We start from the raw sequence: 10,643 nt of genomic DNA, 5'->3' as shown, positions 1-10,643 counted from the left end.
ACCTGATACATGGTATAAATATATTAATTATTATTATTGTCATTACTATTTTAGCATTATTCTGCATTTTTAAAAGGACGGGGTGTGTGTAAACCTTCAGTCCTCAATGTAATTCTTGTATTCAGAATGTTAACAAAAGAAAAATCGCTATAACATGGACTGTCGAGATTAACTATTAAATTTTATAATAAAAAGTTTTAGTGCTTTTTGGGTGAAGGCAAGCCAATTTCAAGTCCTTATGTCTTTTGAGGTAAATTCTTACGAAGAACAGTACTGAATGCTTGAGGTTATTTAATCAACACTTACACAAATTTTGTATATTTAAGGACAGACTTTGCCAAAACCATGCTCATTAAGGTAGAGTTAGCATCATCATAGGATGAAAGAATTTGGTAGCGTTTAAAAAGTTGAGAATGCCAGTGGTATTGCTTCTGCAGACTGTTCTGCTCTTAGCGCTCTGACCCATTAAACACACCAGCAGCCTGCTGACAGACTGTCGAATAGAATTTCCTTTTCAAATTTCCATCTTAGCCAGCTAAATAATATGAAAGCTATTTGTCATGCCACATAGATCAAACACAAACTTGCAAAATAAATTACCTTTGAGGTTATTTGCAGACAAATATGATCCTGGAAAAAATGTGTATATGGAAAGATAATGCAAGTCAGTGAAAGAAATAGCTGATATCCAGAGTGAAGAACAAGTATTAAAGAGTTTTCCAAGTTGGAAAAAGTGTATAATTAAAAAAGCCTTTACTTTCCATTAACTCTCTTAAGGGCAAGAACTGTGTGGAGATACAAGTGAAGCTGCTGTTTCCTAGTCTAGCATCTGATTTTGTCGCTCACGCTTTGACAAATAAGAAGATGAGATAATTTTTTCTGCTGAGGCCAGGTGTTTCTGTGGTTATATCTGGTTCTGATGTTTACTTAAAGAATAGAAAAATTAATATCAACCATCCATACAATTAAGGTTGTTATGAAGTACATATGTGTATGTTATGATTGCTTGGATGTGTGTGCAATTAATTCTGCAAACAGAATTTTTAAAGTTGAAACATGAGGCTTTTGCTGTGCAGATTATGAAACATTTTCCCAGAAATTATTGCAATATTTTTGTGCTTGTGTAAGGCAGAGAGTTCCTTGAATGCCAGAACAGTGTTCGTTTGTCTTTGGATCTCAAGCACCAATAGAGTGGCTACCTAGTAGATGTTCAATAGATCTTCCTGATAAATAAATCCTGTGACCAGAAACTGCCGGTGAGGGACCATATGATAAGAGCATGGGTGTCATCTAAAAAATATTATAATTTGAGGTGGCACTATAATGGGGGGAAAATGGATATGAAGTGAAAAATAATGAAAAGAGCTGGATTCAAGTTCTGGTCCCCATAAGTTACTGCTGTATGGCCTAGAGGTGAGCATTGTGTCTTCAGTGGAAAAAAGTGGGGTGGGGAGAGGTGAGGAAGGGTTAAAAAATTAGAAGAGGATCACTGATTTTTAGGTAATTTTTTTCAGTCATTCCAAAAAATTTTTTTTAATTAAAAATATTTTTTAAATAAAAATAAATAAAAAATTTTAAAAAATAATAAACAAAAACAAAAGTTCTTACTATATGTCAGGCACTGTTGTTTACAGGTGATGGAAGGAAAGTTTCATTCTCATGGAGCTTACATTGTAGTGATCTATTATGTCATATTATGTTATACGTAAAATGTTATATTTTTCTACTTCATGCTACGTAGTATGCAGTATATTAGATAATATTGTATTGATTGATATCTTAGAAAATATGTTAACTAGTGCAATATTATAATAAGCAGTATGAAGAAAAATAAATAATCGTCAGGCAATGGTGCTGCCACTTTAGAGGAGCTTCTCAGGGAGATGACACTTGAGGAGAACATTGAATGAGGCAGGACAGGAAGTCGTGGAAGAAATAGGTCTGGAGTCCTCCAAGCAGAGCACATCTCAAATGAAAGGTCCTGAGGAACAACTCGGGTTTATTTCTTCAGGAAAAAAATAAGAAGCCCTGTGTGATTGAGGGTGGAGAGTCAGAAGAGCAGGAGAGCATGATAGAGAGCGAGGCAGAGGCCAGACCATGGAAGGGCTTTTCTAGAGTCATCAACCCTTCGAGACCAGCGAAAGTAAACAGCGAAGAACGATTTTCGATGACTGAACCCTGGAGAACAGCTGAATTTGGGATTTGGGATCCAGATGAGCATACAGCCGCGGAGACTCAGGAGTGGGCGTTGAGCTGGGGAAGAATGGGGAGAACGTGCCTCTCACACAGCAAGTATTTGAAGAAGGATGAGTCACCGTCTGTGCCCAATTCCCCTGCAAGACTGAGGAAGGCCAGGATTGAAACCACCCTTTGTACTCACGCCCTTCACAGGGAACAGTTTAGTGACGTGGTGGAGACAGAAGCTGCCTGCAGCTGATTTGAAAGAGAATACGAAATGAGGACTCTGGGACAGAGAAGAAAATACTCTCAGGAGAACGAGAGATGAAGAAATAGAGCTACGGAAGGATGAGCACGTAAAGGAAGAATTGTTTTCCCAGGATGGGAGATATTACACCATACTTGTAAGAAAGACAGACGGATGGGACAGATGGAGAGTGTGACGGGCAGAGTGTCTGGGAGAGCAAACACAGGTGAGCCATGGTCACAGGTACGGTGGATGCTGAGGGTGAGTGGAGAATAAGAGCCATATTGTCCGTGATCTTATCAAGTTTACAGTCTCAAGTTTCCAACCGTAATTGCTTCTGAAAGCGCTTTGCATTAAATCGAGATGCAGCTATAACCTAATACTTTCTCGGCTCTTTTAAAGTCATACCCCATTTAAACAGCTGAGAGTAGCATACCATAGAGACCAAAGACAGGGAACAGTCCCTGTTCCTCCTCTAAGTCAGTTTTTCTCACGACCAGTGGAGTATTGATAAATATTTAACCACCAACCCTCTGGAGGGAAAAACACCCTAATTTGTAGTAGAAGCTGGCTGCAGCATTCCACTGTCAGTCACAGCTTCAAATTTACAATCCCTCCATGACTCTAAGCTTCCTGAAGATAAGAAATGTGTCTGATCAACTTTCTATCTCTTTAAGCGCTAAGCACATTGATTTATCTAATAGAGCCACACACCAAATATTTGGGGAAGGAAAGAAGAAAGGGCAGATACTCTGATCAATAGCTGAGATAAACGACATCTGTGAGCCACTCGGCTTAGAACACACCTCCCCATTCTACCTGCCTGTCTCTTTGCCTCACATGTCTTATCTTAAATGCTGCCTTGATAGAAAGGCCTTTCTGCTGATTCTATCCAAGCAGTCCCCACAGTTATTTCATAACTCTGCACTCTGTTGCTTTTTTTCATAGTACTCATAGTGATCTATCATTTTCCACAATTTATTTCCCTCCCAATTTACCCCACCATACTATAATTCCCAAACAAGATGGGGCCTTGTTTATTGTATTCCCAGTGCTTAACTAGCAGTCTGAATGGTGCCCGACTCATACTACATACTTAATAAAAATATACTTTGAACAAATAAGTGATTTTACATGATTTATTAGTAAAAAGCAAGCTATTTAACGAAATGCTAATCTTATTGGTAAATTATTTTGATATCTACAATACCATTATGATACTTCGTTTTGCATTTTTCTTATTTGTCAATTATCAGAGTGGGAAGTTAGTGTTACTAAAATGTTCATCAACTTTGTTTTCTACACAAAGATGTCATTGTCATTTGGAAACTGTAATTTTACATGGTTTTATATTCGAGAATGTTATCTATGTTCTCTCTGCTTTTCATCTAAATTTACATACACACACTAACAGCCATACATGTATTAAAGATGGAAGCAAATACCAGTAGAGGAAAGTTTGGACTCATCCTGCTAATAATCACGAGGGAGTACAAATTTCTATATAGAAATAAAATACCAAAGACTCCTTTCCTGTTATATCTATAGTCCTCAAGCCTGTCTTAAATCATAGAGTGTTGCTTCTATGCCCTTTGCTCATGCTGTTTGCTCTGCACTTTTCTCAGGTTGTTTGCTTTGAAACATCCTCTTCATCGCAGTCTCCACTCATCAAAATTCTATTATCCAACAAATTTCATCTCTACTGCTCTCTCTAACCATGAAGTGTTTCTCATTTTCATATATCACTCCTTAAAGAGACATTTGCTGAGACTGCTGCGTCTCTGGCACTAAGCAAGTACTAGGTACTCAGAGATAAATAAGATACAGCCCTGCCATGCGGAGCTGACTGTGTAGCTGGGGGGTCAGACCAGCAAGCCTAGTGGGCTTCACACAGGGTCAAATGCGAGGCTCTGGTCAAGAATGAGTTGTCAGAGAATGCTTCCTAGAAAAGAGTGCCTCTCCTGAGTTACAGTCACGCTAGATGGATTTCCTCTTCATTCAGGTCCAGTAGGATGTTTCTTTTTCTTACGGCATTTGTAGAGTTCCTTATTTTATTATAGACATTATGGGCATTTTTGTATGTTATTGATGTATAAAATATCCTTATATTTTTATATGTGTGTGTATTTATTGTCACAATCGAGTTTGTTTCTCATTCATGTCAATTAATTGTCAGGTGGCCAAAAAGGTGATTCAGGGACCCAGGCCCCTTGCACATATTGGTTGCTCCAAATACTCCGTTGGCTACTCTGAGTCTGGCCTGGAGATGAGGGGAGAGAGATCAACAGCAGAGAATCTCAGGGACAAGTTCAGAGGCCACGTGCAATGCTACATACATTCAATTGGCCAGAGGTAGGCACGTGGCCCTAAGTAATTTGTACCTATTATCAAACTGTGAACTTGCTAAGGCTACTAATATATAATGTAACTGCAATACACTTCAAAATACATGTATTTACAATAATTTGAGCATTTTTTCCTCTGGAAAAGAAGTTCGGAATGTTTCATAATATACTTTTCAGTAATGTACCTGTGCACCATTTAATCTACACACCTTCAGTACCTTCCATGCTGGGGAGTGAGGCATCCAAGAGACATTTCTTCCTTGGGTTAAATGTGCAGCCAGGCCCAGCGCTAGCTATGGGTCACCAGAAGGCTTGCCTGTTGAACATAACTCTTTCTGTCTGCTGGTTTGTAAACCAAATTCAGCATTGTGAAGTGAGATTTTTTTTCCAGAATTTTATGGCATGTGGTATTTTTCAAAGCATTCATCCAAAAGAAACCTAGCTAAAAACTACCTATGATAATACCACCATGTCTCCCAGCTTTTGCCTTTAAAATCAAATGCGTTTGTGTTACCATGCCCCCCTAGGTAGAAACTGTCCCTGGGTACATTCCAGTAATACAGAGAAGGCTAGTGACAGCTGAAGGACTATTTTTTCCTAAACAACTGTGTAAATTGAGAATGGACATAACCTCTAAACAGTGCGTAACCATATTATTTATCATCTTGTAAGACTATGTAAATTAACATCCAGTCAGCTTATCAGCACAGTCAGCAGGAATTACACATTGTGAATTTGATAAATATGGAACAGACATGTGAGGTGAAGATCAAAGTGTGCAATTAAAATAGTAACAGAGAATCATTTGTAGCTCTAATCCAGGAAACCTCACATATTCATTAGGCAAGGTGGTTTAATGGAAGAAATAGGTGTGAGAGTACATAGCTTTCTGTTCCATTCAACTGTTTATAACCTGTGATCCTAAGGAAATCATTTAATTAATTCTCATCTAGACAGAGGTTTAAAACACATACTGTAATCGTTAATTATAAGGATGTAAATTAACCTGCAACAGTACCTGATACAGGGAAACCTCTTGAAGGAGATATAGTCCATCCTAACTAATTTTATTTATTTATTTTTATACATCTTTATCGGAGTATAATTGTTTTACAATGTTGTGTTAGCTTCTGCTATACAACAGAGTGAATCAAAGCATACACACATACACACACGCACACAAATGCAGACATTTTTGAAGAAAAAATAAATATCTCCTATGAACTCCAATACCAAAGAATGACCATTATAAGATTTTGTTATATTTGGCATATATTGTATGTATGTATGCATCTCAATATTTTATAAGTGGCAATATTTCAAAATATATTTTAAATAAATGTGGGCGTCATATAGTTCTGTATGCTTATTTTTTAACAACATTAAGAATTTTCCAACTTTTCAAACATGATTTAGTTGAAAACAAAACTTAGAGCACATCAAATAAAGTTCTTTTGTCAGCCACAAATACTGAATTAACATAGCAAATATAAAATTAAAGGAAAAATATGCATGAACATACAAGATCAGAGGGACTCGGGACAGGAAGAAGAAATAATATTCAAAATATTTAAAAACCTGAATAGCGTGGGGCACTGTATCTTTCAGAATCCACGTCAGGCGTGGAGCTGCTGAGCTAGGTATTACACCGTTATTTGCTCAATTTGGGGGCCGTCCACGGGGTCCTGCAGGAAAGGCTGAGTTAGGGGGGAAATGAAGGGCTCTCGGAGCAATGGCTGTTCACAAACAAGCACGGAAGCGTCAGGGAGGGGGAAATTTCCCCCTACCTTTCTTGAGTTCTTTTGGCTGGTGTAATAATTAAATTGACACGTGACAGATCAAAAGGAGAAAAACATTTAATTTGCTCACATGGAGGTCTCAGAGAAGTAAGACCCCAAAAGTGGCCAAAGCAGGCAGCTTTTATACTTTTTAGATGAAAAAACAAAAAATTTGTGAGGAATTGACTGGACAAAGAAACTTAGGGCCCTTCATTAATAAAGACTCTAAACAAGAGTTTGGGCTTGGAATAGTAAATTAGTAAAGAAGTAACAAAGTATGTTCACGTAGGCTTCTTGGCCCCAAATTCCCTATCTCTGGCAACAACGGTATGGGAGATTTGTTTCCTGCTTTCAGGGACACAGCAAGGAGGGTCAAAGTGTCCCTCTTGTATTGGCTGTTTCTTAAGTAATCTTAATTCAAAATAATCAATATACTGCTTTTGCATGTTTTGGGCTGGCCTGCCCTAAGCCCCAACAGAAGTAATTAAATATTTTGACAGCAGAAGGCAGAACAGTAGACCCAGCATGGTCTCATCCACGGCAGGAGCCAGGCAATCTAGGGGAACCTTATGAGCAGAAACTGCTCAAGTTCCTGTCTAAGGACCTGCAATGAAGTGAATAAACTATGACTATCTCATTCTTCTTTACATCGATCTGAAAATATTCAAATTTGACGGAAAGACTCCATTGGCCTAGCTTGGGTCAAATGTCTATCCTGTGACTAAGAGAATACAGAGCACCCAATCTCTTATGGGGAGAGATTTGGGGAAGTATAATTACCAAAACAAGATGGAATGAATATTGTCATTTGTGTGATATAATGATTCATTTAATTACTTCCCATTGTTGGACAATTAAGATGTTTCTAAATTTTGTTATTGTATATAACACGGTATACCATATTTTATATATATAATACTAATACGTATTATATATGTGTACATATATAATACGTATTAGTATTATATATAATTCTATAGCATCTTTACTCCCTTCTCTGATTTTTTAAATTATTTTCCTAGGAGGATATTACTAGATTAAACAGATATGAACATCATTAAGCTTTTCAGACATAATGGGAAATTGCTTTTCACAAAGATGGTACCAATTTGTATCCTGATGAGCAATGATCAAAAATGCTCTCAAGGGCACCTTGATACTACATTTAACAAATATTTTTTCGTGGTTGCAATGGGCCGGTAACCATTACAGTCTCCAGATAGACAGTGATAAACAGGTGTCTCTGCTAATGTAGAGCTTAAATTATAAATGCACAAGAGCATTTCAGAACTGAGGAATCCTATGAAGAAAATTAATCAGGGGAAGAACATTAAAAGGTATTGTCATGTGAGTGTGGAGAACATTAGAAAAAGTGGCCAGGAAGGCCCCTCTGAGGAGGTGACATTTAAGCTGAATTCTGAACGATAAGAAAGTTCTGTCACATAAGATCAATGGGAAGAGCTTTCTAGACTGGGGGAAGGGCAAGTACAAATGACCTGATGCAGGAAGGATTTTCCTATATTTAACGAAGGAAATAAAGGCAGTGTTGCTGGAGGTGAATGAACAAAAGCAGGATGAGAGAGGGCCAGATAACGCAGCAGCTTCTATGCCCAAGGAAGACGTTTAGATTGCATTTAGTTGTTGAAATATTTTAAACAAGACATGGACATTTTATTAGTTTGCTAAGGCTGCCATTACAAAGCACCATAAACTGCATGGCTTAAGCAACAGAAATTTAATTCCTCGCAGTTCTGGAGGCTAGAAGTCCAAATCAAAGTGTTGGCAGGGTTGATTTCTTCTGAGGGTCTCTCTCCTTGACTTGTAGATGACTATCTTTTTTCAACATCTTCTCATGGTCTTTCCTCTGTGCCTGTCCGTGTCTTAATCTCCTCTTGTAAAGACACCAGTTGTACTGACCCATATGACCTTATTTTACCTTAAATACTTCTTTACAAGTCCTACCTCCAATACAGACACCTTCTGAGGTCCTGAAGGTTAGGACTTCAGCATGAATTTGGGGTGACATAATTCAACCCGTAACAGATGTGACCTGATTCCCAATTAAAAAAAAACCAAAACTTCTCTACTTGCGTTGTGGAAAACTGATTGTAGAGAAACAGGAGTGGAAACAAGAAGATGAGCTAGAGGTGTTCACAGTAATTCAGGTAAAGGATGATAGAGGCTAGAACAAAGGCTGTGGCAGGAAATGAAAACTATTAAACAGGTTTGGGATATATGTAGAGACAATAGAACCAGCAACTCTTCTCAGTAATATAGTAACCTTCAGTACAAAATAGCCTCACGTAGAGAGAGTTAAATACAAGAGAACTTTATTTCTCACTCATGTACCAATAAGTATGTATCTGGTGAAGTATTTTCCAAAGCATGTTCTGTGGAATATAATTAACGGAATCCTAAAAAAAAAAGATTCTCTGATCCCTTAGGTTGAAAAATGCTGGTTTAAACAAGACAGTCTGATCTATTTACTGACACTTTTTGGAATCTTCAATTACTTTAAAATACAGCACCAAGAAAAGGCTACCTTTCCCAAAATTATTGATCAAGTAGTCTCCTTTGTTTAAGAAAACAGCGTGTGAGATTGTGCACCAAAGACAACTGCTTGGGAAGCAGTTGTCTATCTCTAATTAAGTATGAATCTGGCTATTACTTTAAGATACTTTTTATTATACTAGGTATGGAGCTTTCTAGTCCTACTTTAGCTAGTTTTGTTTTTTTAATAATGAACTGGCATTACATTTAATCACAAAACACATAAAAAACTATTGCTATTATCATATATCTATTCTTCTCTAATCTATTGATAATGATATACTATGCTAATAATTTTTGTAATATACCATCCTTTAACTCCTGGTATAAATTCTATTTTATTAGAGTGAATACTTCTTTCTAAGAACTGTAGAAATATACCTATTAAGTATTTATCTAGAATTGATGTATCACACAAGTGTAATTGCTCTGTAATTTTTTTTGTGCTATTGTCAGCTTTTAGTATCATGATAATGCTGATTCACGAATGATTGATTGAAGCAATGGCTGTGCATTGTTTTTAATCATTTGGAACAGTTTATTATATTTATTTTATTTTTATTTATTTATTTATTTTTTGCGGTACGCGGGCCTCTCACTGTTGCGGCTTCTCCCGTTGCGGAGCACAGGCTCCGGACTCGCAGGCTCAGCGGCCGTGGCTCACGGGCCCAGCCGCTCCACGGCATGTGGGATCTTCCCAGACCGGGGCACGAACCCGCGTCCCCTGCATCGGCAGGAGGACTCTCAACCACTGCGCCACCAGTGAAGCCCAGTTTATTATATTTAAATTTGAACATATGTCCTATCATGAACCTGGAGTTATTTTTATATGTAACTCTTTGAAAACTTTTTCAATTATTTATATGATTATTTCTATCTTTATTAGATTATCTCTACTTCTTTTTTTCTGATTTTGCTTTATTTTGACTAATTTTGAGTAATTTTTATTTTTAATATGCTTGTCTACTTTGTGCATCTCTTCAAATTAATGAGCAAAAGCCATTATCTGGCTTTCCTTACACTTAACAAATCTCTGTAACTGCTGATACCTTCACATTCTCCTTTCTGCTTTTGTGTTGTGTTTCTCCTGTTTTCTATTTTTCTTAATTTTATTATAACTTTCATTAGTTTTTCTATCTCATTGCTAGTTTTTTCTCAAAAAAACATATTTTGGATTTATAAATATTTAAATTTTCTCTTTGGTAATTTATTTGTCATATATTTTTATGTATGAAATCATTCTTTGTCCGCATTTATTTAAACAATATTAAGAGCTTAAGGTTATAACAGACAAATGCCTAGTGCATTTTCGGGCAGTCTGAATTATAAAACTCACTTGCCATTTTCTTTGACTTCTGATTTTTCTATATTAATTATGACTTAGTTACTTTAATCTTCTTCCATGAGAATCATATGTATGTAATATTTTAAATTATGTAATAGTAATGTTTAAGTTTTTGAGAACGAAGCTTTTATCCATATTTTTCTAATTATCAACATCAAATATAATTTTGACTACTGCATATATCTATACTGTTCAACACT

At 36.8% G+C, this 10,643-nt stretch overlaps 1 long non-coding RNA gene across 1 annotated transcript in view; it reads left to right on the top strand.

Moving 5' to 3' along the window:
• The first annotated feature begins 1,259 nt into the window (after positions 1-1,259).
• Positions 1,260-10,643, top strand: part of LOC149747834 (uncharacterized) — a 30,061-nt gene continuing 20,677 nt past the window's right edge. The window contains exon 1 of the long non-coding RNA XR_016395125.1: positions 1,260-2,651. This is a non-coding gene — a long non-coding RNA (uncharacterized LOC149747834). The remainder of the gene's footprint in view (positions 2,652-10,643) is intronic.

The sequence above is a fragment of the Delphinapterus leucas genome, chromosome 12, assembly GCF_059928025.1.
Source record: "Delphinapterus leucas isolate spDelLeu-1000000601 "Yukka" chromosome 12, BTC_Dleu_Yukka2, whole genome shotgun sequence".
NCBI lineage: Eukaryota > Metazoa > Chordata > Mammalia > Artiodactyla > Monodontidae > Delphinapterus > Delphinapterus leucas.
This window is presented reverse-complemented; position numbering and strand designations above follow the sequence as displayed.